Source organism: Ixodes scapularis, unplaced genomic scaffold (assembly GCF_016920785.2).
Source record: "Ixodes scapularis isolate PalLabHiFi unplaced genomic scaffold, ASM1692078v2 PGA_scaffold9__187_contigs__length_104089568, whole genome shotgun sequence".
Classification (NCBI taxonomy): Eukaryota; Metazoa; Arthropoda; class Arachnida; order Ixodida; family Ixodidae; genus Ixodes; species Ixodes scapularis.
Window position 1 is genome coordinate 54,698,551 of NW_024609884.1, and position 26,327 is coordinate 54,724,877.

Here is a 26,327-nt window from a genome sequence, read left to right on the forward strand (position 1 = left end):
ACCTTTCAGATTTCGTGGCTTTTAAAATCGCATCTATTGTTGAATTTATTGTGCCACAGTCAAATGTCCGACCACGTGTCTGAACCTACAGACCTCATGCCCGTACCCATCGCTATAAATTAGCGCTCTGGTGATGTTGCTAAAGTTGCCCGGTTTCAGTACTAGACTTCGTTTCACCTTAGGTCCGGGCGCGGACGATGTTTTGAGCCAAAGGCCCAATCAAACAGCGCAAAACGCGCAACGTCATGTTGTGCTCTCTGCGCTTGATTAGCCGGCAGAGGAGCACGCACAGAGACACGGCGAATACCGGCTAGTCCTATCAAGTGCAGAAGGCACGTCATAACTTTGTGCCTCTTTCGCTGTCTGATTGGCCCCAAGGCTCATAACATTGGCTGCGCTCGGACCTAAGGAGAAACGAAGTATATCACTCTAAAAAAAGTCTGTGCGTCTACTTTCACGCACAACACTCGGAGAGCCGATCACCGCAACTTACGGAGGCAGCTCAGCCAATAACGATGACGAAACATATGGTTAGACCAAAAACCGCAGTCTGAGTTGTGACATTAAGCTATGCAAAACGTCACCCTCGCATTGCTTAATGTCACAAATCAGACTGCGTTTTTCTGGTCTAAACATATGTTTTGGCATCGTTATTCGCTGAGCTGCCTCCGTAAGTTCCGCTGATTGGTTCTCCGAGTGTTGTGCGTGAAGTAGACGCAGAGACGTTTTTTTAGACTGTAGCTTTTTTCTGTTTGTTGCGCCGTACGATAGGCTGGTCTGGTTCCTTAACTTCCTCAATCTCTCCGCAGAGTTATACGCTGCATTCCCACTGGCGTTCGAATAGCCACCCCGAAGTGGATCCGTGGATCCGCTCGGTTTCATTATCTCATGCGTGTGAATTTGTAATGCTTCTTTAAGCAACCGCGTTCGCAACCGCTTTGCGAATGCGGTTCAGCTCCTGTGAATGCGGCGTTAATCTTTGCAACCATGTTGGACCGAAATGCACCAGTGCCCAACGTTGCTTTATCTGTTATTTTACGTGATGCTAACCGCTGGAATCAACCAACAGTTTTGCCGAGAAAAGTTTTAAATATAGCTACTAAGTATAAAATAAGCATATATACCGCCGATCGACTCGCGCAGCCATAAAGGGTCGACTGTCTGGAATCCGTCCAGCGGAAGAAGAGACAAATTTCATCCGGCGGCGTCCGGTGGCTACAGAAGATTCTGTTGCGTCGCGCGCCAATAGAACGCTCCGCCGGGCCAAGTTGGTCGGTTGTTTGCAGTCTACTCGCTCCATGCATTGCAGCCTTTAGTAAAGAGCACCATAATTAAATCTGAGCGAAAACCCCAGCGAAGGAATGCGCTGGAGCCCGGTCCTCTGTTCTCGCGTATACACATAGGTGGCGCACATAGCAGCTGGCATGCACGATGCGATGGTGCGTCAACCGCGAGTCGTCGTGGCCGAAACTTCCGAGAGTCGGCCGAGCGACGGCGCAGCAGCCCCAGGTTCCCAATGCATGTGTCGCGCGGACACGTGTCGACGAGCAGCGGCACAAGGAGCGCGACGGCAGCGCGCTGATACTGGCGCGTGCCCAAATCCACGCTATTTCCGGCTTCCGCGTTGGTTGCGTCCGCCGCATACAAATGGGCCAGCTGTTGTTTATCAACGGCACACCTTTCGCTCTCCGGGTGATCACCTTTCGGAGCGCGATCCCGAGGCTTCGCTGAAGAACTGCGGGGGTCCCCGCGGACGCCAGCACGTAGCTCGCCGGCTTCGGGTCGGCCGCGCTTCCAGCACGGGCGGTGGGCGCTGCCGCCAGGCGCTGGCACCTGTGCTCCGCTGGTAAGCTGCGGGTTCTGCGAGCCCGGCAAGCACTGATCGATCCACGCTCGGGTGACCTTTACTCGCGCCTGGGGTGAAGTCGTCTGACTGCGCATGCAGAGAGCTGTGCATCCGATACGCGCACGATTCTGCGTCGGGCAACGTCGGGTCCCGTTTACAACTCTTTTTGTGCGGTACGAGGGTAGGCGATCTTATCAACTACGAACAATCCAGGTGATTACAAGAAAAAGAAAACCGGCCCGGCTTGTCGGAATCGTCGTTTTGATTAGCGAGCTCAAATGCACGCGCCAAGCTGCAGCAAAGACAGTATTCGCCACAAACTACCAAAGTGTCCTTTCCCACCTTTGTTCCTCGCGAAGAATGACACCCTCTGTTAAGACGAGTTCGGTCAGCGCGTGCCGAAGCGGTAATATAAGTCAAAATTTCCCCCGCCAAAGGTTACTTCAACCAAATCTGCGGCGCGCTCAGAGATGCCAAAGGGCGTGCCGAGACACAACCCTGCAAAGGGTACTCTATACATGGTTGATTAATTCTGCATTACGATATTGCTTGTTGGTTTGGGGCACGAAAGATATGAGGTGAGGCGAGAAAAAGAATGAAAAATGATGTGCCTCAATCTGCTCCAGCGGTAGCATTGCACAGAACCCAATTTAAAATAAATAAGAAAGGTACAAAACAAACCAAAAGAGAATTATGTAAAAAAAAAAAAAAAACAGTTCATTGTAAAAGAAAAAAAAGTTTATCGAAACGCACCGCCAAGGAGCAGGGCCCGGTTCGCTCAGCGACTTTTATGTGTTCCTAATTAGGTTTCCCCCCCTTCCTCTTCGCTCTGTGATATTCTTTCTTGACTTACAACGCGATTTGGTTCGGCTTTCTTTTTTTTTTTTACATTATTTCGATGTTACTTGTTTTATTCTTTCTGAAGTTGAGGTTGCTGGTTGATTTTTTTCCTTTTTTCGTTCGGCTTCCTGTAGAGATCTAGAAAAAATAAGGTACCACCCTCCCTTCCCTCTGGCGGAGTGGTCTTTCACTCCCTCCTCCCTCTTTTCAGTCATCCCCTCTTCCAAGGGAAAGAGATTATGGTTGTTTTATTAAAAACAAAAAGTAAAAATTAAAGAATGTAATATATACATATATATATGTGTGTGTGTGTGTGTGTGTGTGTGTGTGTAAATCAGCCCTTTCTTTCTCGTAACTTTTTTTTGTATGATTGTTATTAGTGTTTTTACCTTTTTTTTTAAGGTGGTTTCTTCTTTAGAAATCTAGGATCATTTAATGTTAGGGGATATCTGTATTTACTGAGTGCAGTCACTCTGAAATTATGTCTGAGGTTGGGAGAAATGTTCTCCCTGCTTTTGGAAGTCCTGGGATAAAATGGTGAGGAAAGAAGGGAACAAAATATAAGTGTTCTAGTTGAGAGTGATTCCTAAAATCCCCAATTTTTTTTTTTTTTTTTTTTTTTTTGTAGGGGAGTTTTTTTCTGTTTCCCAGGAGACGACGAAGCCCCGTCAAGCACCCAATGTGGATCCAGTTTTGCCCATGGGACTCTCTTGGTCACCCCTGGTCCGTAGTAGGAATAAACTTCACGTTGTTGATTCCTTTTTCTTTATTTCGTGTTCGTGAAATTTGTATGTCTGGGCCTGCCATGAATTAGCTATCTTATTACTTGTACAGTTTGCGATCCTTACCTGACGCCGAAGCCGGGGGCGGGCAGGCGGTCCTGACTCCCCGGGGAGGATGTCGGAGATCCACTTCTTAGGCCGGGCCGACGCTCTTCAGCCTTCCTCCGATGTGTCTTCGGCGTGATGGCCTGTGTGCTGGATTTGTTAATCTCTTGTTGACTTCTATTTTTTTTTTTGCGGGAAGGCTTCGGTTGCTCCCCCCCCCCCCCCCCCTAAGGTGGTTCATCGTGTTGTAACACGTGTCATGTAATTTTTGGCGGGCCCCTCCCTTTTGCCCATTGTCGGAGCTTTTGGTTGATTTCGTCATTGTTCATGAAATATTTTCTTTCTTCCATTTTGCCCGATTCGCTTTTTGTTGTATGGGGAGGTGGGGCTGGGCCTTCCCTTCTCCTTCTACACTTCCTCTCGTTTCCAGGGCGTGTTCGACTGTCATGGGGCCTTAGCGAGGCATCCCCTCAAGATGTTTGTGATGCTCCCCTCTCCCCCGGGTACCTGTCACACTTTCTCGCTAGCGGTTATTTGCTGCTTTAATTATCGCTTTTGTTATATTTTCAAGTATTTTTAGAGCTTCTTGATTATGGAATACGTGTGGCTTGTTGTTATTCAATCTATTTGGATAGAGCTTCTTAAATGAGTCACCCAGTTTGTTTTTTTTATGGTTGAGCATTTATCTATATAATTATTAAAATATTTTCCTGTTTAATCGCATGTGCATATATTGTTTTCTAATTTCTGGATTTTTCTTAAGGTAGTAGGGAAATTTTCAATGGTTCGTGAGGTATCGTACTTGATAGTGATTCGGTTGGCAAGTATTCTGGAATTACAGTGATTGATTTTATCCAATTGTGTAGAGCTGAGTCTGTCCCGCTCTCTGTCCATTGTTTGCTCCAAGTTTATTTGAGGTTTATACAATTTATTTCTTTATTGTTTTCTTAGAGGTTTTTATTTGCTTTAAGGTTCCATTTTTCTAGCCTCGTTTGCCAGTTTATCTGCAATATCATTCTCTGGACTATCAAAGTGTCTTTTGATGTGGTATAGTTTTTTTTTAGTAGTTATGTTTTATAACTCTTTTTATCTTATCAACCATTGGGTTATTGTTATATGGATTTGCTATTGCGTTTAATGATGATAAACTTTGTGAGTAGGGGGAGAAACTGGTTTTAGCTGGGAAGATTAGTTTTTTTCATTAGGGCTTGCAGTATTGGAATTAATTTTGTATCACAAATGGCAGACTGATATAGAAGCTTAATTTTTTCGATTTCGATTATTCTCTCTTTGTTGTTCATGATGATGTGTGCTGCTCCAACAGATTTGTGTGTTAGTGATCCGTCGGTATATATATAATACAATACTTAAAAAAAAAAAAAAAAAAAAAAGCTAACTGGTGGTGATTTATGGTAATAAAACCCGAGACTCAGGAACACAGAATGAGACGAACACAACACAACGTTGTGTTGTGTTCGTCCCCTTCTGTGTTCCTAGTCTCGGGTTTTATTACCATAAAATATATGGTAGTTAGTTCAGGACAAATGTCTCAGTGCCTATACTGTAGAATCCGTTTTCCGTTCTTCCATTCTGCAGCCCCTCTCCCCTCTCCCCCTTTCCCCCCTCCCCAACCTTTCCCTCTGTAAAGGTTCCCCTTTGTAACATTTATATTATCATGGAAAGACGGAACATATGAGCATGGCGGCCCAACTGTATACACCAAACTGTTCGAAACAAATCATTTCTCAACCTGGTGGCTCTGTTCGGATTCGTAATATAAGACGTGGGCCTCGATAATAAATATGTTGGACATTGCTAACGAGTTTGAGTTGCCCATCCATTGCTACGTATGCGAGTCACCAATCGTCTAGTCAGACAAAACATAAGCAAAAACAAGGAATTTTGAATCGGTCAGCTTTCACTTTCCGTCGTATACTTTATGCGTCTGTTATTGTTAAGCTGCGGATCCGCGCGTCGTCGTGTTGAACAACAGGGCCGGGGACACGTTGGGTAAGGCTCCTGTTTACCGAGCTCCCGGAGGCTAAGTTACAGCCCGATTCCGCGCAGCGCAAGCACGGCCGCCGCAGGAAAGCCTGGTTCGTCGGCGGCGTGTAAGGCAAAAACTCGGACGACCTCGGCGACCCGAGACCCGAGGCGGCGTGTAACAGCGCTCGTAGATTCTCGTGCCGCTGCGCTTTTCCGTGACAAGAAGTGCTCGAAAAGAAGCAGACCCGTCGCAATTCAATGTCAGCCGAACTGAAACGCAGACGGGGCAGCTTTGTCCCGCAGACGCATAACTTGGATCGCGCGGAATGGCCAAGCAGGAACGGCGCGCCCCGCCTGCGCCCAGGCAACGCCACTGTGCTGGTTAGTGTTCGCGGAATCGGTCGACACTAAGCGAGCCGGTCAAGGAAGTTATACGGGGGTGCCATCTTCGGAGGTGCGCAAACATGGCGCGCCGTGTTTTCTGGCACAAGTCGTGCTGTATAGCGTCCGGGGTAACAGACCGAGCACGTAGGTGTCGCGCGCTCGCTGATTTACGGACCGACGCGGAGCGTATGGGCCGCGGCGTGCGCACTCGCTATGACTGGGATTGCGAGGGGGACAACCGTCGCCAAAGGGGTAACAGTGCGACCGCCTTCGGGGCGAGTCAATCGCGTAACTTCCAGCGCCTCGCGATCGAGCAATTCGTGCATTTGAGGAGCCGCCTCATTTTTTCGTCAAGTTATAACATCGGGGTTCCTGCCGTATATCGTCCTTATTTTTATATTTCAATTGTAACTTGCGTAAATTTTGCTAGCAGCATGTACATATGAGCGTCAACAGTGTTGGGATGTGTTGTTCTCAATGGTGCAACGAAACCAAACCGAAGTATTTCCCAAACTGTTAGTCCCGATCCCTAAGGGGGGTTCGCGAAAGGTTCAGGGGGGGGGGGGGGGGGGGGGGGGGGGGAACGCAAAGTGGCTCGGATATATGAAGAGATGCGAACATTGCTTGTCTCCTCTGTAGTGGCCTGAGGTCTCGATCATAAAGCCAAACTGAGAGTTAAGGTGTCCAAACACCGCACTAGTTTTGAGAAACTGTTCTCTATCGAACCAACTCACTTTAGCCATTGGGAAAAGCAATTCCTGCTGGCATAGCAATTTTTTTTTTTGCTGTGTTTTAGACCAGTTGATTCGTCATCACTTATATTATGTTTTAAATAAAATGTTATCAGTTTTGTGTCTCGCTATTCATCAGTGCTGCAGGCGTTACTGAAGAAAATAACGAAATACGTTACTCGTTACTTGCAAATAATACGAACGCGTTACCGACCTACGTTACTTCAAAATGAAAGGAACGCGTTATCGTTACCGTTACCGATAAAAAGTAACGCACGTTAGTTTTACGTTACTTTTGTAATCATGAGTTCAGAAGTTTTACTGTTTTTGACGTTACAGGTAAGCCATGTTTCAAGTAACAATGTACCTATGCAAAAACTAATCATAGTACCCTTTATCTTTTTTTATTTCTTCACCTAAATACCCACAATAAAAAAGCGACGCCCCCTTTCCCAATGCACTAAAAAAACAAACATAGTTTGGTACTTAGAACTACAAAAACAAATTTAAGTGTATTTTTTTAAGTCTTCGGAAGAATCTGTAACGATTAACGTAACTACGTCACCAGGTATTCGAAATTAGTAGTCACTGTTTTGAAATGTAACGAGTAGGTTACACGTTACCGAAAAAAAACATTCACGCGTTACCGGTAGCGTGGTTACTTGTAACGCGTTACCGCCAAGACTAATTAATGTTCATGCACTGAAACCGAAAAGCTCCTAACATCGCGGAAAGTCCGTGGACTTGCGACACTTTATTTTGTATTTTTAATGGGCTGCAGGGTAGCAGAGTTCGGGAAGCCCTGTCATACCGCACGTGTGTTTTTGACATTATAGTTTCAGGTGTAACTACGCCATGAACACTTTACAATGAGTTTTAAAAAACGCTCCCAACAAAACTGACGAAGATAATATTTGATGGACTCGTTTGGGCTCTTAACCACCCACCCGAAGTGCTTCTTTACAGTGGTTGTTCACATGGTGTTTACGCCATGGGAACACAATTCACAAGGCGTTTACGCATTGCAATCGTCGAATCTCTGAATACAAATGTCTGCATCTTTCCCGTCGGAATCTCAGATGGGAATTTGAAGCACACAGCAGACGTATGTATGGGCAGCACTCCATTTCAACTTTACCCTGACAAGAACTAAACTTCAAAGCCGGTTGAACTACTTTGTATGCCGTAAGGACGAAATGCGCGAACGAAACACACATAGTGCAAAACATGCCTTTTCGGTAATTTCATCTTCGTAGAAATCTGGTTTATGCCAGTTTATCCGTTGAAGTCATGCCGCGACAACACCACATCAACAAAGTGAACCCGCAAAATGCACAACAAAGTTCCGCTGCACGTTGTACTTTGATACTTTGATTTGCGTGTGTCATTAACAGCACTGAGCTTCTCTAGTGGAATCAGATCCCAAAAGTGCTGATTCGAAGGCGCCTGATCGTATCCACTCTGATACCATTTTACAGAGTAGAATAATCATCATCGCTTTGCGTTCAGAAGGAAATCTCTCGAGCACGCTTTGAACTCACTACCAGATCGAAACCAAGCTTCCTGTACAATCATCGAGACGAAACAGCACTGACCGCCACGCAGGGTGATACCTGGTGACTCCAAGCCTTTATATCACCGGTTACACCGAAGGTGCGTGAGAAATACCATAATGCTTGGACTCGATTCCAAGCGGTCCAAGCGGACGATTCGGGCCGCTTCATCCGGCCTTCTCGAAATCAAATTTCTGGAACGTCTTTGCGGCCGCCGTCGGCCCGAACATAAAGTGCGCAATTTACGCCACAAGGAAGCCACGTGTTTGCGGAGCAAGGTTCGGGGCGCATTTACGAGTTGCGGGAGCAGCCGAGTCAGCCCTCGCTGGCCCCGAGTGGCCGCGCGAACCCGTCTCGGGGCCCTACGGGCGAACAGAGCGCCCGCACGTCCAGCGTTCGCCAGTGCGATGACGCGCCACTGTAAAGCTGTCAATCGAACGCGGAAGACCCGATGCCGCGGCGCGCGCAGGCTGCGGGGCGGAACGCACCTAAATCACATCCCGGCCCGCATACGGGGTCGCCGCCATAACTATCCGGGGGCTTCTCCGCAGTTTCTGGGAAGGGCTAATGCCATTAACACCTCCCGCTGAAATTACGAGCCGCCTGCGAGCAGAAAGCGCGGCCGAAAAGAGCGGGCTTTCGAGGGTCGACTCCGCGGTGTGCGAGGAGCGGCGCCGCAGCCGCGTGCCTGGTCCCGCCTGAGCTGCTGGCGCTCACTGCTACGGGATACAGCCCTCTATATACCGTGGTCTCGAACGCACGTTGAATGAATAAGAGTTTGTCATTCTGTAAGGTATCAGTAGCGACTTTGGAGCTGTGACCGATAAAACATCACGAGATTTCAACACGTCTAAACAGCCTTCATTTCTTCTAAATCGCGACAAACGCCATGAGCCTGGATCTGAAACGCGAAAGTATTTGCTGCATGGCTACGTGAGCAATGCATGTTTCTTGCTCTCACTGCTTAAATTATTCTTCATAATTATAAACTACGAAACATTTCAGGTCCTAGAATGGGGCGGCGCTATGCTGACAGTTGAAGACAACCGACGCACGTAAGAGCGAATCGAAGACTCTTTAGTTAATCTCACAGACATTGTATGTAGCCCGCAACCACGTATACTCACATGTGTGAGTATACGTGGTTGTGGTCTCCAAGCCATCCTCCCTTCGTCAAGCTTCGAAACGCTCAGTGCCACAAGACAAAACATAAGGGCTCTCTATCCATTCACTCAGAAGGCAAGCAGTTTCCGGTTCTGAATCAGTCTTCCAGTGGCAGTTTAGAGCCGCAACGCGACACCCACCGCCCCCTCCAGGAGTCTCACCCGCAGACACCCTCCGAGGCAACGACCCCGTCGTCGCGAAATCCTCGCGCGAGAGGGAACCAGGCTAGTGTTGTGGGAACCGACTGAACGGGGTAACCACAGCACAAGGGTGCCGTGCACGCGCCGCGGGGTGCAATCCATCCCTTTGTCCCGAAAGGACCGGAGGACAGGTTCCGCGCAGCGAGCTCGGATGCGGTTTTTCTCGCGGAGACACCCGTGGGGCGCCTCCCCCTCGCAGCCGTTTCCATTTCCGATGGATGATTTCTTTCCCGGCTAGTTGGGCCGCATCTTCGTGCCTTTGCTGGCGGTGGATTCCCACGTTGTAGATCCGACCGGGGCTTGCCATCATTGCTAGAAACCTGCGTCGACACGGCTGAGGAAGACAAAGCGCCCGGCGCGCGCTTCTTCCTGCTCTTTTCTTCGCGTCCTTTTCTTTTTTTAGCTTTTGGAAATTTAGCAGGGGGTATTATATAACTTGATTCCTTCCGTTTTCACTCCTGTCGGTCTCAAAATGAATGGTCGTTTATACCGGCATGCGTTCGTGTAATAACCACTGCGTGATACACGTCAAAGATCCCAGGTTATCAGCCGTAGTGCACTGTTGTAAATTGCGTCCGTTAAGAAATGAGATTGCTGGGCTTAGTGGAAGGCTTAATGAATAAAAGTAACAAACATGATGATAATGCAATTAATGCAAAGGTGCCAGCGAGTTGCACAAGAATGACGATAATAATCCCCGGAGAAGGGCAACAAGCGGGACAAAGGACAAACACAAATGCCCAAACACATCTAGGTGACTGGTGCGCAACCGAAAAAAAATTCGCTTGGTCCTGGTGTCGAACCAGGGCCTCTACATTTCCAGTGGAGCGCTCTACCAACTAAGCTCACCAAGAGTTAGCCCAGTTGTCGGTAGGACGTCTGTAGAGCAAACGGGTTTTTCAGCTGCCACCAGTCTAACACCAACAGGGGCGAACGCCCTGCATTTTAAGGTTATGAGGATAATGTAATTAATGCAAATGTGCTAACGAGCTGCACAAAAATTACGATAATAATCCCTGGAGAAGGGGAACAAGGGGGACAGCGGACAAACACAAATACCCAAACACATCTAGGTGACTGGCGCGCAACCGAAAAAATCCGCCTGGTCCTGGTGTTTTCGGTTGCGTGCCAGTCACCTAGATGTGTTTGGGTATTTGTGTTTGTCCGCTGTGCCCCTTGTGCCCCTTCTCCAGGGATTATTATCGTTAACAAACATGGTTGGTTTAATCACCAGAGTGCGTTTTATACGCGAGTGCAGCTTTCGATTTGGTGGGTTGAGCAGTTTTTTTTCCACTATCGCTATAAAAAAATATATGTATATATTTTTTGCATCAGTAATTGTCACACCATACTAAATCAATGTTGGCCCTTATCATTTAACAAATTGTCAATTGACTCTATTTTTCTTAATGGGTCTTTTCTTTTTTTTCTTCTTCTATAGTTTACTTTTGTTTGAAGATGCTTCTGTCAGATACTTATATTTAAGGAAGCAAATTTGTGACTAAATCATTATTCTTTTTTTTTTTTTTTTTGTGAAGGGCAAATTCTGCCTCTGGACAAGGGTAAAACCAATGTAGCTGTGTGGCAACACCACCTTCCACTTGCGTTGGGTTTGGCATCGGAAGTCGCGGTATGAGTATCAGTAGATAAACGATCGCACGAATATTTACCAACCCTGAACGTATTGCTGCGTATGGTGATTTTTTCATATAACCAAAATACCGCCGGAGTATTTTTTTAATTTTTCTAATATAGACGTTTTAATTAGTTTTGTCTGACATAAATATCATAGATTATTTTAGTCGTGATAAAATATTTATCCTTCCGTGTTGGATGATAGGAAAATTTAAAAGTGTCTTTCTCATGTTCGGTTTTTGTTCGAACAAAGGAGTTCTAAAAATTATCTAAATTAAGTTTTGCATGAGCCATATTATAATATTTTCCAGGTAAATCCGCTTATTAACTCCCAAAAGAGGCTACGAATGTTAGAACTGATTAATGCTGCATTTTTTCTATGATTCCCCACATAAATATTTATAGGCTCGCTTCAGACAGTGAAAATTTCCCCGAAATTCGTAGATGGCTCGTTGTCTTCCGCCATGTTTGGCTGAGTGTGCGCCGAACTGTTAAGGCCCGTTCACACTCTTGCAACCGAGTACGACTGAGAGAGACGAGACCGGTTTTTAAGCCTCTTGCGATCTCTTAGGACCAGCTCCGCGCTGCAGCGCATCCGGTCCTAAGAAGTCGCAAAAGGCTTAAAAGCCGGTCTGGTCTCTCTCGGTCTTAAGCGCGATCCAAACCAACGCTTCTTTTTGCGCCTGTAGGTCGTGCGGCTGCGGATGTGACGTATTTTCGTGACGTCGCGCCGCTTCTTCGCTCCTTCCGGGCGCGCACAAGAAAGTTGGTTGATTTCAACTTCTCAACGCGCACAAAAACGCGCGGTGACGTAGTAGGGCGCTCCTGTGTCCCGGCCAATCGGTGGAGGGCAAGCTAGTTCCGGCTCCGCGTTTCTCGCCGTCTGGCTGCCCTCTCCTCCCCCGCTTTTATTATCTTCCAACATGACAACGCGATCTCTCTCTCTCTCTTTCTCTCGCCGTCTGGGCGGACAGTCTGTCGCAGTTGCACTTTGCTTGTGCGCTCGTGCCTGCGTGCGCGCGTGCGCGCTCGCCCGAAGTTTCGCCCGTCCAAACCAAAGCGCACGGTTCTGACTCAGAAAGCGCTCCCGGAAACAGCAAAAACGCCACGAAATGCGTCACATCCGCAGCCGCACGACCTACAGGCGCAAAAAGAAGCGTTGGTTTGGATCGCGCTTTACTCGGTCGCAAGAGTGTGAACGGCGCTTTATCGATGGTAGAAAGCTCGCACTGGAGGCGGTTCTTCTGCTGCAGATCTTATGTTGCAACATACTACAGATGCCAACGCTGCGACACGAATTGCTATACTTCGTCTCACCCTACGATGGACTAAAGGCCAAAGCCATGGGCCGCCAGGTCCAATCACGTTCCACGTTAAACTATCACGCGCTTAACATTGATAAGGGGTGGACGAATAATGATCCGAATCCAAAAACACTGCGTCATTTCTACAGCTTCGACACAGCAAACTACTGCAAACAGCCTGTACGTCGTGGATTTTTTTGCAATGTAACATTGTTGAGTCATTCACTGCTATTCAATTCTAACCACTGTCCGCCCTTCCCCATGAGTGATCTGAGACGCGGGCACTGATACGTGCATCAAAGCGCAATGCACGCAATATCTAAGTGGCTCGTGATTGGATCTGGAGGACCGTAGCTTTTGCCTTTAGTCCATCGTAGGGTGAGACGAAGTATAGGACCGATCTGAATCAAAACCGACGAGTCACTCGGAGACGTTAAAGGCGGCAGCAGCCAAAGGGGGGGTCGTGACACTATCGCGTTACCACTTGTGGCGGCGACGAACTGAAGACGAGGTTTCACTTCGTTCTGGTTTGCTATGAATTGTTACTACGGGTGAATGAGTTCAGTGGAATCAGTCAGTATTCACGCCGCTATTTAAAGAAAACCTATACAAGCTTGATTATGTTGACAGAGACTGGTAAGCATAGAACGTACGATAAGCCTTCCAGGGATGAAGAGCAGGGCGTCTGAACGGCACCGCATACCGAAGATTCGGTTTCATTTCTGGCACACGTCATGAGATGGCGTTGCATGGCGCAGCAACGGCCGCGAAGTGCGCGCGCTCATTCACGCGTCGCGCGAATGAGCTCACTTTTGTGTGGTCGGTACCACCGACCCCGAGTAGCTCAGTCGGCAAAGCACTTGGTTCACAGTCTCAAGGTGTTGTGTTTAAATCCTGCCGGGAGACTCAAGTATTTTTCTATGGTTTCCTACGGGCGTAACGCATTTCGGTGACGGTTTTTCGTTACAATCCGGCCGTTACAGCCGACTGTTACAGCCAAACGTTGCAGAACTCCATAAAAATTGGCTGTTAAAACACCTTTTGTGTTAATCTAAAAAAAAAAAATGCGCGCCTATTACCGCGTAAATATCTTTCTAAATAGTGCAAGAAACGCAATTTTAATTATGATGATGACAAAACGTAAGAAACCGAATTTTTGCGGTTGCTGAGTGTGAACGCGGGAGGGCCCGTGTTGGTAGCGATTGCTACGTCGAGAGCTTGAGAAAAGCTGCTCCGCGCGAAGCCGGCTCTATCCCGAATTATAGCGGAATGTACAACAAAAGCACGGAGTTAGAACTGAGATAGCCGTTTCTGTGGGGTGAAAAAGAAGTACTACCAGAAGTGTTTGCTATCAAGTAGGTTAACAATGCGTCCTAACTAATTTGTTTCTTTAATGCTACAAAATAGCTGTAATTGTGTATGTTTGCAATCCAAAGATTCAAATATAAACGAGTACACACTCTAAACAAAAGCCCGTGCGTCTGCTTTCCCGCACAACACTCGGGGAGCCAATCACCGCAACTTACGGAAGCAGCTCAGCGAATGACAATGCCGAAACATATGTTTAGACGAAAAAACGCAGTCTGAGTTGTGACATTAAGCAATGCAAGTGTGACGTTTTCCATTGCTTAATGTCTCAACTCAGACTGCGTTTTTTGGTCTAAACATATGTTTCGGCATCGTCATTCGCTGAGCTGCCTCCGTAAGTTGCGGTGATCGGCTTTCCATGTGTTCTGCGGGAAAGCAGACGCACAGGCATTTTTTAGAGTGCATTTCCGCAATGCTGACAGGATGGCGGGGGATAGTTGCTAGCCGGACCAATAAAATTCCTGCCTTTTATCGCGTTCACCCCGTGCCGATTTAACGATAAACGCTGTATATCCCTCTAAAAAAATATCTGTGCTTCCACTTTCCCGCTTAACACTCGGATAGCCAATCACCGCAACTTAAAAAGGCAGCTCAGCGAATGACGATGTTAAAACATATGTTTAGACAAAAAAAAGACAAAAAAAGAACGCACTCTGTTGAGTGACATTACGCAATGCAAGCACAACGTTTTGCAATGCTTAATGTCACAACCCAGACTACGCTTGCTGGTCTAAACATATGTTTCGGCATCGTCATTCGCTGAGCTGCCTCGGTACGTTGCGGTGATTGGCTAATCCAGTGTTGAGCGGGAAAGTAGACGCACAGAATCTTTTTAGAGTGTACATGCAGTAGCCATTAAAACATTTTTTTTTGTTATGATGTTATGGCAAGAAGGGTGAGCGTGAAGGTCGTAGACATAACTGAACCTGAGACAGTGAAGGAAAAGGAAGGCACGCAAAAAGTGGAACAAAAAACAATGTCCCCGAACACCAAAATTCGGATATGCTATTCTTCTCTTTACGTGTTTTCGTTCCCTGTTTCAAAATGAAGTTTTCTAATTTCATTGAATGTATTGGCAATTTGCAGCATATTTTCTTCTTTTCATTTGACTTGATGGCGACGGTTTCTAAGTCCGCGATCTAGTCGTGCTTCGTATATTCACCATTTGAGTAAAAGTGGATTAAACGCGTGAGCCGTCACGCTATCGCGCCGCAGCAGGAAGCGCTCGCCAACAATAGCCGCTGATCAACGATAGGCTTTGAACCAGGCTTAAGGTCCCAGCTACCTTGAGACTCACACAAGCCCACCTTCCTGTTGTGGGGTGACACTCACAATCTCGAATTGACAGGTCCGGGCTGCTAGCGTCCTTCCTTTTCGGGCTGCCCGATGGCGCGCAGCGCGAAGTGCGAATGTCATCCGGCGCGGTCCGCCGCTCAGCACCTCCGTGCTGACATATCCCAACAACACGGGACTTTTAAAAGTCGGCAGAGGATCGACGGCGTCGACGTGTCCTTGTCAGCGCTTGATCCATCGCAGCCAGTGGCCAGCCTTGGACGGAAAGGCAAACAGAACCAAGTGGAGCGCGAGATGCCTCACGTCACGCTTAATTCTGCGTCAACGCGGACGCCTCGGGTCGCCCCCCGTAAGGGCGTTGCGAGAAAGTCAGCATGTCACAGTCGGTCGCCGTATGCGGACTTCCCCGTTGCATCTAAACTGCCTCTAATCAGTTCACAAGGTCAGTCGACTTAGACTTTATGAGTTGACAGACCGAGGTAGTACGTTCGAGGCCGCGGGTGGCCGCGGTCGACAAAAACACGCCTTCTCCTATTTCTTCGCTCACACGTACACGTAGATGGCGATTTGTTAACCCTTTAAAATCGGCTAACGCTAAACTACGCTGTTTTGTTTTTGATTGCAAACGCAGCTAGGAGGAGTCACTACTAACTAGAAGCAAGTTTGCCGCGCCCCTAGCTCGGTAAACAATAAACACCCAATTTGTCATTAGATTCCGCGGGATGCCGCCAACGAAAGGGGTATTTCCCAGCGAGGGCCAAATTCTCACACCCACTTCTCACAAATAAACGCGACGAAGGCGAAGTATACCACACTTCGGGCCGTTCAGGCCTATACTTCCAACTTCGCTCAGTATTGGTTCATGGAGAGCATAGAAACACCACCGCATAGCCTTCAAACCCCTGGCAAAGATTCTTGAGGACACGAGTCGTATTGGTCGTCTCCATCTTGCTTGGATGCATTCATGCCCGCGATCGTTCGTGCGTGCGTGCTTGCGTGCGTGCCAGCATAAGCACCTAATAACGAGATTTGCCATGATGTTTTATTCCCTTCCTTAAACTTTATATTTCCCTTCTCCTTTCCCGAAGGAGTAGCCGATCAAAGCTCAGCTCTGGTGAACCTCTCCGAAATAAAGCCAACCAGTCCTTACAAAAATGGGGCATTGGTGTGCTGACACTTTCAGGAAATATTCATATTCAGTTCAAATTCGATCTACGGAAATGTCGATAACGTGAGGCTAAACATTTTTATCTATGTTAAATGTATCGTCTTACAATGCCAGTAATAACGCTACAACAATAGGTACGCATTTCGTATATCCCTCTTTGCGTAACCTTGTTTTATCCCATATAGACAGTTAATTATTTCCTAAAACTAACAATTCAAAAATGCGCGCCTTCAAATACAGTGCTACGACACAAGTAGGTTTTTGCTATCAACGTGTTGCTCTATATGCCTAGTTTTGCCCTGGATAAAGGACGCCGAACATTAGCGACCCACTATAGGCACGCCTTGGAGAAGTGTGATCTCAGGCGTTCCTCGGACTAAATGCTATCTATTGCTCTTTCATCGTTATTTGTGGCGTGAGAAAAATGTGAAATAACAAGGCCGAAGAGAAGCATATTATGATTCATTCACTTAGAAACAATCAGGCACGGAAAGGTCGAAGTATTACATTCGCAACCTTGGGACTCAGGAAGCCCGCGGGGATAGTAAACGCGCTAGCGCAGTAAATGATGATGATGAGGTGCTACAGACAATTAGAGCGAACACCAAGGCAAGCACGATCCCAATTGAGCAGCTAACGGAGTGAGCTCATTCTTTCTCTCGACTCGCTCTGCTGACGACCCGACTTTGCTCTTTAGGACGCCTGAGGTCACATATTCCTGTGCTTCACGCGTAGTCCTTACGTTTTGGTGCATCGTGAAAGCCGAGCTGGCCCATCGGCAAAACAGATGTTACGTGAATTAATTGATATATTTTCTTTTCTGTGTCCAAGCTGGCGAGCGCTTTTTTGGACGCGAGAGCGTGACTCTGCAGAATGCGTTGTTTATAAGAGGACGAATATGTTGCAAAAAATCGACGAATTTAGCCCGACGGCTTTTGCTCTGCGCGTGGCATCAGCACAGTGGCTGCTACGTCGCGCGCAAAGCGAGAGTGCCATCGGACAAAATTCGTCAGTTATTTGTCACATAATTCACTCGGTTTGTCCCGTTCAGAGGTTCGGTTGCGGCAGCCTTGCGAATGTTTCCTACCGGGTTTTTTTTTTTTTTCTTTTTTTACGAAGGCCGTTTTTAAAAGTGATCAAAGCGGCCGTGCCCACAGTTTCAATTTTAGTAGGCTAATGGATAGCGAGCAGCCTGGAAATACCAGAGTTAACGACCAATTCTGCGTTCGTGGCATTTTTCTAAATTGGAGGGCTTAAAAAAGGTTCTAATGAGCTGGTAAGGGCAGGTACCAAGGACCTGGCACGCAAAATTGATTTCCCCTCCTTTATATACAGTTTTATCGCTTACTACTACAGACCATCGATCTGTTCTTGAAAGGTGAATTACCAGTGCCGATTAGTCAAGATAGAAAAGGCAATATTTATTCAGTGGTGTACACAAGCAGACATCGAACGAGTTTCGAGGTCCTCATATGTTGTGCTTTTTTGTATACTCGCCGTATTACATACCGCAAGAGTATAGTAAAATGCATATAATTTGGGCTGGCTTAAGCATGTAGATGGTACTCCGATACAGCTCCGAGTTCGTCTGTCTTTCTTAAAAAAAAAACAATATAAAACGTGGGTTGGCGGTACGAACTTTCTTTATTTTGCGGCAGGACGTCATTTTGAAACCCATACGACTTTTTCTTAATGCACTAAGTTTCTTTTTTTTTTCTGTGTGTTTAATTTTATGGTTTATGCAGAGCGTTATCGTACTATTTTCATCTAGCTCGACTAAGCGGATCATTCATAGCCAGGCCTTTTTGTTTTGGTAGGGAGCTTTTCTAAGTATGGCATTAAATCCATCACATTCGTGCTTATCATTATTGAAAACTTTGGGGTGCTTTCGTATGCGTTGAAAGCACGACACACCCATATGCTTCCAGCATCGAGATACGTTTAAATTTATATAGGAGTGGAATATTAAGCATGCTTCAATGACGACTTTCAATAGATTCTCCTTACGAAGGTGCGTTGACGCCTTGAGTTCTTCGTGCCCTTGGATTGCGAGACTATCTGGTGTGTGGTTGGTAACTGAAGTAATTTACGGTTGCGCCTGATAAGGGGGGGGGGGGGGGGGGGAGTGTACCGCCCGACGCCGCTGCGCTCGCTTCATCTAATATGGGAGTTGACATCACGCTTGGCCTTATATATGAGCGGTGATGTCCGATCGCGCGATCCTTCGCTTGATGCGGGGGGTGTCTCACGCGGTGACATGAGCTGTGTCACGTAAATCGCGAGGGGAAAGGCTTATCTCACCTACTATGCTATCTGTTGAATGGTTTGAGAAGTTGTGACGTCATACGCTCACTGCACTATCCGTTGTTGCGTTCTGAGACACTCCGTGACATCGTGAGATCACGTGGAGAACTACGCTTCGTCATCCGGGAGACAGCTGTGCTCACCGACGGTCGCCTGCTCCCGCAAGCTCCCGTGAGTCATATTTAGTTCAACTGCTTGCACTCCCGTTCGCCTCCTACTCCTCGTGGCGTATAATAAAATAAAAAAAAAAATAAAAAAGCGTTTTGTGGCGTTGGGCAAAGGCGTCGGCCTGCGGACCACACGGCTCGAGGTTCAACCCCTGCATGCTACATCGCTTGCTAAATCTTGCTGATGACAAATAATTGCGCTTAATCATGAGAATTATCAGTAGGTATGCATTTTGTATGCTATGTATGCTTATATATTGCCTGCTGCTATGGGAAATGTATGATTTATGCTACCTTAATCTGCTTAAAACTTTATTTTTTATTGATTTTTACTCGAGCGTAACGCTTATTGCATTAAATCCAGCCCTGAAACACATTGTGTGTTAATTGTGACTGCACACGATGATATAATCTTTAACTCGTATAATAAATCAACTTCGTGAAAGAATGAAGCAAATAATAAAATCTGCGATCTATCATTTCCAGTTGCATGCTGCAGGTCTATTCCCCGAACCTACATGCACTAAAGCCGGGGCACACTGCTCAAACATCATACAAAAGACAGTCTGCAAACACGAGTCACCGCAGTATCCCGTGGTTCGAATGCCGCGCGTCAAGTTTCTCCTTGAACCCATTGCCATGCGGCATTCGAAGCACGGATCTCGAGGTGACTCGCGTTCGAATCTGTATGCAGACTGTCTTTTGTATGATGTATACGCAGTGTGACCCCGGCTTAAGGGGATTAAAGGAAGCGGAAGAACAAAGAAAATAGAATGAACATGACATGATCGGCGTTAGAAAACAAACAACATTTTAAACGTGAAGACGCCGTCACATGAGAGTATATTATCGCCCAGGACGGGCTCGTACACTGTGGACTTGTTACGTCGGCATTGCCGTGCCATCAAACAGCCCGGCCATGCTATGGAAACTGTGAAAATTTCTAATCTCGCCGTCTGACACTCGTGCGGTGAACACTGGCTTTCATTTTTGGCAAGATACGTCAATGTGCCTTGAGCACTTGATCGCAATCGAAGAACGTGGTCCACGCACAAACTGTGAACTTGCAAAAGCTACGAATTACCTAAGTGGAGTAAACGACGCGACAATTTACTTCCGTAGCCATCTATGTTGGAACTGTTTTGTTTTTCGTTCGTCATTTTTGCGATATAGGTCATATAAACTACCTTGATGATGGTGAGACAATATGGCGATGCTAAGTATTAAAGAAAAAAAAAAAAGAAGCTTCTCATATATTGGTAAGCTTTGCCCAGACTCATGCTTTGGCAGAGCCAAAATAGTTCAGAGACAAAGCCAAGTAATGGAAGACGATGAGTTCTGAGCTTTTATGTACTCTTCAGTTTCATTCGTTTAACGAACACACTCAATTTGCTGACTTAACTTGATATCACTGAAGAAGGTAAAGTTGCATTTCACAGTATCTGAGTCTTCCCAGTTCTGAAGGGAAAGGCTTGCACTCCGACATGCTTTCATACACAGATCACAGCCACCCGAACGGCGCCTCGGGATATGCGCCTGTTAAACGCAGCACGATGCATGATAGCAGAATGCGCGTAATCAAAACGGATCGGCCTTAGCAGTTGTCGGCTAATATGTTTCCTCCCCATGCACAGCCATAGCGACTGCACACCAGACACGGACGCACGCAATCGCGGCGTGATCTGCGAGAGCGAGTCGGCGTATCTGAAACACGACTGCAACACGGACAGATCGCATTCGGGGGAACCGACATTTCCGGAGGAGATAGATCCATCTCAATCCTAGGCCGAAACTGGTTTGTCGACTAGAGGACTCCAATTTCTGCCACTTTTCCGGCGTGACTGATAGAAGCGATTTGAATGCGAATTTCGCTTTTGTTGTGTGGTCTCGCCCGTTCACTCACTCGGCAGTTGTGAGAGGCAACACGTGAGCCGCTCGCCACTCGCGTCCTCCACAAAAGACCGTTCAGGTTCCGCTTTCCAGATCCCTGTCAATACCTAGATCACCTGGTCGTTTTGCTGGTTGAGCTGGCATCTGAAGCGCATAAAAGGCCAGCTGTCGAATCTGTCATAGGCGCTGACATCAGATGTCCATCTCTGAAGTGCCCTTGGCGCAAAGGCATTGGCAATTTAAAAATTAAATAAAACATTTACGTATTGCGCATTCGTTCCCGAAACGCAGTATATACACCAACTCATGTTTACAAACAAACCGGAGCAAACCTAGCGGACGCCACCGGCGCCGCGCATGCGCGGTGGACGGTATGCAAGAGCTCGCCGTCGCCCATAAACAAACCATTGAACGTTGTTGTCGGCGTCAGTGTGACTCCCCGTGCTCTTTTTCGCTTCTGAATTGTTGATTCTACGTCCTCCTAACAATGTCTGACTACTTGAGCGGCTTCAGCAAAATGAACGAGGTTAGTTACACCGCAAAACTTTGCGTGAATAATGTGACGTGCGTCGATTCATTTCACGTGGACGCCGCAGAATGGACGCTAAAGCCTGACTCCCACGATTAGATTCATTTCGCTATTTTCAGTCGCGACGTCGCTCGGGCTGCAAAAGCGTGGACCGTAGCTGAGATGGTGGACGTCGATACTGAAAACCGCAAGTAGAATTGGGCATTACAAGTCGGTGACGGCCACTGGTAACAATGATCAACATCTTCTTGTATCTACTGTTTACACTTAGCCTACTTACCCCAACCAACCTTCAAAAGTGTTTTGAGGCCTGCACTTACTTCTTATTGCAATTACCGGGTCAACGTTTGGTTTACGGGCTGCTGTCGTTTGAACGAGCTGACGACAAAAAGCAGGCAAGTTTGAAAGAGCAGACGACAGTTCGAACGGATGGGCAATGCAGTGCGGGCAAGAAGCACCGCGTCCCGTGTCAACAGACCATTGGAACGTCACGTTGTCGGCGTCTGTGTGAGTCTCCATGAGTCTGCATACTCTTTTTAGCGTTGAAATTGTCGATCCTACGTCCTCATAGCACTGTCTTACCACTTTATTCGCCTGAGCGAAATTATCAAGGTTCGTTACGCCGCTAAACTTTGCGTAAATAAATTGACGTGCGGCGATTCATTCGCATGAACGCCGCAGAATAGACGCCAAAACCATGATGAGATTCTTCTAGCTATTTTCGGTCGCAACGTCGCTCGTGCTGCAAAAGTATAGAAGGTAGCGGCGATGATCGTCGTCGATACTGAAAATCGGAAGCGGGAACAGACCAAGCGTAACAAGTCGGTGATGGCCACTGGTACCAATGATCAACATCTTGTATCTACTGTTTACACCAAGCCAACTTAAGTCTTTTGAGGCCTGCAATCACTTCTTATCGCAATCACCGGGTCAAAGTTTGGTCTACGGGCAGCTTTTGTTTGAACGAGCAGACGACAAAAAGCATACAAGTTCAAAAGAGAAGACGAAAATTCGAACGATCAGGCGGCCGTGTGAATTTGAAGACGCACTGAACCCGCGGGTGGTCTGGACAACTTGGTGGTTTTCTCTCGTTCATGTTGGAACACAACAACTACGTCTGGCGAGCACAAAGTGTTGCCCGCACAAGCAATCGTAGTTCGACAGCGTCTGGTTTGCCCTTGTCACGGCTACTATCCACGTTCTCGGACGAACGGAGGGGGCAGAAACACATGAAAACTGATCTTCAAACCTTTCCAGACTCTATTGGTACAGCCCCCGTCGCGGCATTTCAATGATAAGGCAGAATTTTTGTCTGGTTTCTTCCAAAAGAACGCAGGAATGCATGTCTCGCACCGCGACTTCTGCCCACCACCCCAGACCGGAAGTGCGCCCGACGCGCCACCACCGCAGCGTGACGTAGGAGAGTTGAGTTCGTGTATTCCCCTCAATCTATAGATATACGAAGGTCTCAATTATTCCATTATTATCAAAGCTAGAAATTCATCCCCCTGCAGAGGTTTTGAATAATCTAGTGGTCGGGAAACCAGGTGAACACCTTTAGGCTATACACATACCCCTGAAAAAATCTCGCTCTTTAGAAGAGTGTAAAACATTTAAAAAATACGTACAAAAAACTTATAGACACTCTTCAGTAGCTTTGCATGGGTCTTGGTTTTACGTGACCCTGCCCTCATAACAGTGAAGTGCGTTTTCTGCTGTGCCCGCCACCATCAAAGCTTTATTTTTGTTTTTTGTTTTCTTTCTTATATGTTGAAATTACGCGGTTTTTATATATGAATGCTACATTGTGTTCTTCCAGTTAATCACTATAGTTAGTTTTTGGCACTATGAGGAGTTTTATTTTAAATTTATCTATCAAGTAGCATTACATTGCGAGTGAGTCGAAGACACAATAATATGACCGGGATTAATTTTTACTGTACGCCAGGGATCGGCAACCCACGGCCCTCGAGGCAGTTTCACGCGGCCCCCGGCACGACACCAAAAACGTAGCGGCTTCGTGACGACTCGGCCCGCCGCTGAAAGAGGTTACCGACCGCTGCTCTAAGCGATAATCTAAAGTTTTGAAAATGTACATCAACCTACCGTAACGATCCAGCCGTGTAGAGACGCCTGAGCTGCTACCAGTTTACATATTGCTAAAGCAGAATTAAGTTTAGGCGAAATATTGGCAAAAATTCCTCACGTCTTGCCTAAATGTAGAAGGATATAGCGGAGTAAGCAACTCGTCGCAAATGGCGCAGCAATCACATCGCTGTAATTTATGCGAATTTGATATGAGAGAGAGCGGTCATCAAGTGTTAGTGGTAAGGCAAACGAGCAGTATGTACGCGCTGTGACAATGGGGACTTTTAGCAAACCATTACCGTGTTCCGCGTACCGCACTACCGGAGCCTTTGAAGCATGCTTTTAAGCGCGCGCCCGACTGATACCATGACCGCGGTGCGAGCGCTTAAAAGCATGCTTCTTTAACGGTTTGCTAAAAGTTCCTGGTGTTTACAAACCTGCGATCTTCGGTTTGTCGTATTTGCTCGCATAAGCAAATACGGCACATAATCTAACATGAAAACTATCAGTCACTGAAAGATAGAGAACGATATCTTTCAGTTGTCCCCACTGATATCTATTATAGGGGGCTGGATGATGCATAGCCGCTCTCCGAGCCTGGCTCAAGTGAAGCCACCGGAAGTTTGTTGCTTGTCCCGGAAGTCGGGCGTCTGCTGGGCTTCCTAGTGCATTCAGTCGATGTTTTGGTCCGCACTTTCCGGTTTGTTAGAGTGGGTTTTAATAATCATGTTTCGAATTAAATCCCGAAAATGAGGCAGTTGAACTGGGACATATGCGCACTTGATCAACTAGAATCTCAAAACGTTTACATTGAATGGCTTCCCATGATACTTCTCGGGCCTGCATGCGCTCTTACTGCACAACAAGCAGGCTCTCCTGGGGGTAACAAGCGAAAATCCAGCACCCTTGACGCTTTTCGAACCAGCACTCGGATGGGTTACAAAGCCTGCCAAGCGCTCACTTCCGGCACAAGCCGCTTACTTCCGGTGACTTCAGTCCCGCGCGCTCGACGCGTCATCCAGCCCTTTATAGTAGAGATCGGTGGTTGTCCCAGCCCGAATTTCCTGTCTTCGATAACGTACCTCGGCGTCTCGTGCATTTCCGAGTGTGCAGGCGCAGCCAAAGCAGGGCTGAAGACCACGAGCGCTCGCTGGAGGCCGGAAACACGAAAGAGATGCCTTGGCCTTCTCATCCCCCGTCAGTGACTTCAATGCATAAGAATAAGCGCACACAACTCCTAACACCTGCGTAACATTTTCTTGCGTAAACAACTTCTTGCGCTTGTAACAATCACCCAAAACAACGACGTCCAGCGTAAAGTGCGTAAATTGAGCACACCGTTCGCAAACTGACGACCCTGTATCATGATGGTACCCTGATGGTACAGCCATCGAAGTGTCGAAGCAATCACTGTCGACGCCGTTCTTCGTTCTTCTTGTGTTGATTGTGGAATCGGTACATTTAAACTTGGACTAAATATGGACAGTAAGTAAATGATGTTTAGTGCACACTGAGCACGTCTTGCCCGCTATCACTGAGCATGTCTTGTCCGCTGCACACGGTGTAGGCGTCCCATTGCGGTTGCCTATTGCACGCTATTGGCCGCAAAAGATGACTTTTGTATACGCTAAAAGAGCATGCTCGATCAAGTTTGGAGGTCAGCTATGGCGCCTCGGAGGACTCGCCGACTGCTGGCGGCTCGGGTAACTGATGCGCGAAAAGCGTCTCTAGCCATTCACTAGGTAAGAACGGCAGGGAGGAGCTTCAGCTGTCCCGCCTCCAACACCAACTTCCCACCTTCGACTACGCTTCGGCGTCTCGTACGCTTCGAGCGCCCCTGCGCAACTAAAGCACGGCGGAAAAACATGGAGCTCGAGCTGGAGGCCATGCGTTCGAAACGCCCTACCGTTATTATTCTCGCCGTGACTGCAACTTCCAAAGAAAGGGGCTTCCGGTCGGTACCATTTGCGGAGCTTGTGCGTACGGCGCGCGCTTTGCTTTTCCGGGTCACGAACACGCACGTGCTGGCCTGTATAAGGGATATTCACTGGCGGCCGTAACTGTGTGCGCGATATGCTGAGCGCGTGCTGACGGCGAACATCCGCCGTTCTTTTGCAACGTGCATTCCAGACCATCAAGATTGCCGCTCTTAGCATCCTATTAATGTGAGCTCATTCTGAACATGCGCTCTAAACAGCGCACTCAAGTATTGCGTCCAGTGATCGCAAGCAAGTCCATTGGCCACTGGCCACCGCCTAGTCTCCACTTGTGCGGACAAGCTCGTGCAAAATCAAGCTCACCAAAGCTATTTTCATGCGCAAGCTGCACGCACTTGCACTCACTTGACACCAGTCGGGGCGCCATGCTTGCAATTGTCTATAGATAAAAACGTTTCACGTAAAATTTAACTGATGCACCAAGTGATCTTTGGTAGGGACCCCGGAAGTGCAGGGGAGAGCGGCGGCTGGATCCCTCTTGCCCCCCCCCCCCCCCCCCCTTTTTCCTTCTTTTTTTTTTTTTTTCCTTCAAGGGAGAGGGTTTAGCCTTAGTTACAAAATAATATACGGCGGGTTCAGTTGTCTCGATATTTACCGACAAATGCCGAGAATCGCAGCCAAATAAGTTTTTTCCAGCTTTTACCGAAATGACGAACATCAGAATCCGCAGATCGAAAATTACCGATATTTCGGAGCATGTTTTACAGCGAAACTGTTATGTGCTAAGATCTTTAATATATATATATATATATATGCACCCATGGATATTAACAAAAAAAAAACTCCAGTTTAAACGGCGCTCCTTCATTCCGATTGGTCGTGCCAAGTATAAATAAAAAGAGAGCCCAACAGCCCGCGTGAGTCAGCCTTCCTTGGCACTACACTCTAAAACAAATGTTATTGCGTCTACTTTCACGCACAACACTTGGAGAGCCAATCACCGCAACTTACGGAGGCAGCTCAGCGAATGACGATGCCGAAACATATGTTTAGAGCAAAAAACGCAGTCTGAGTTGTGACATTAAGCAATGCAAAACGTCACGGTTGCATTGC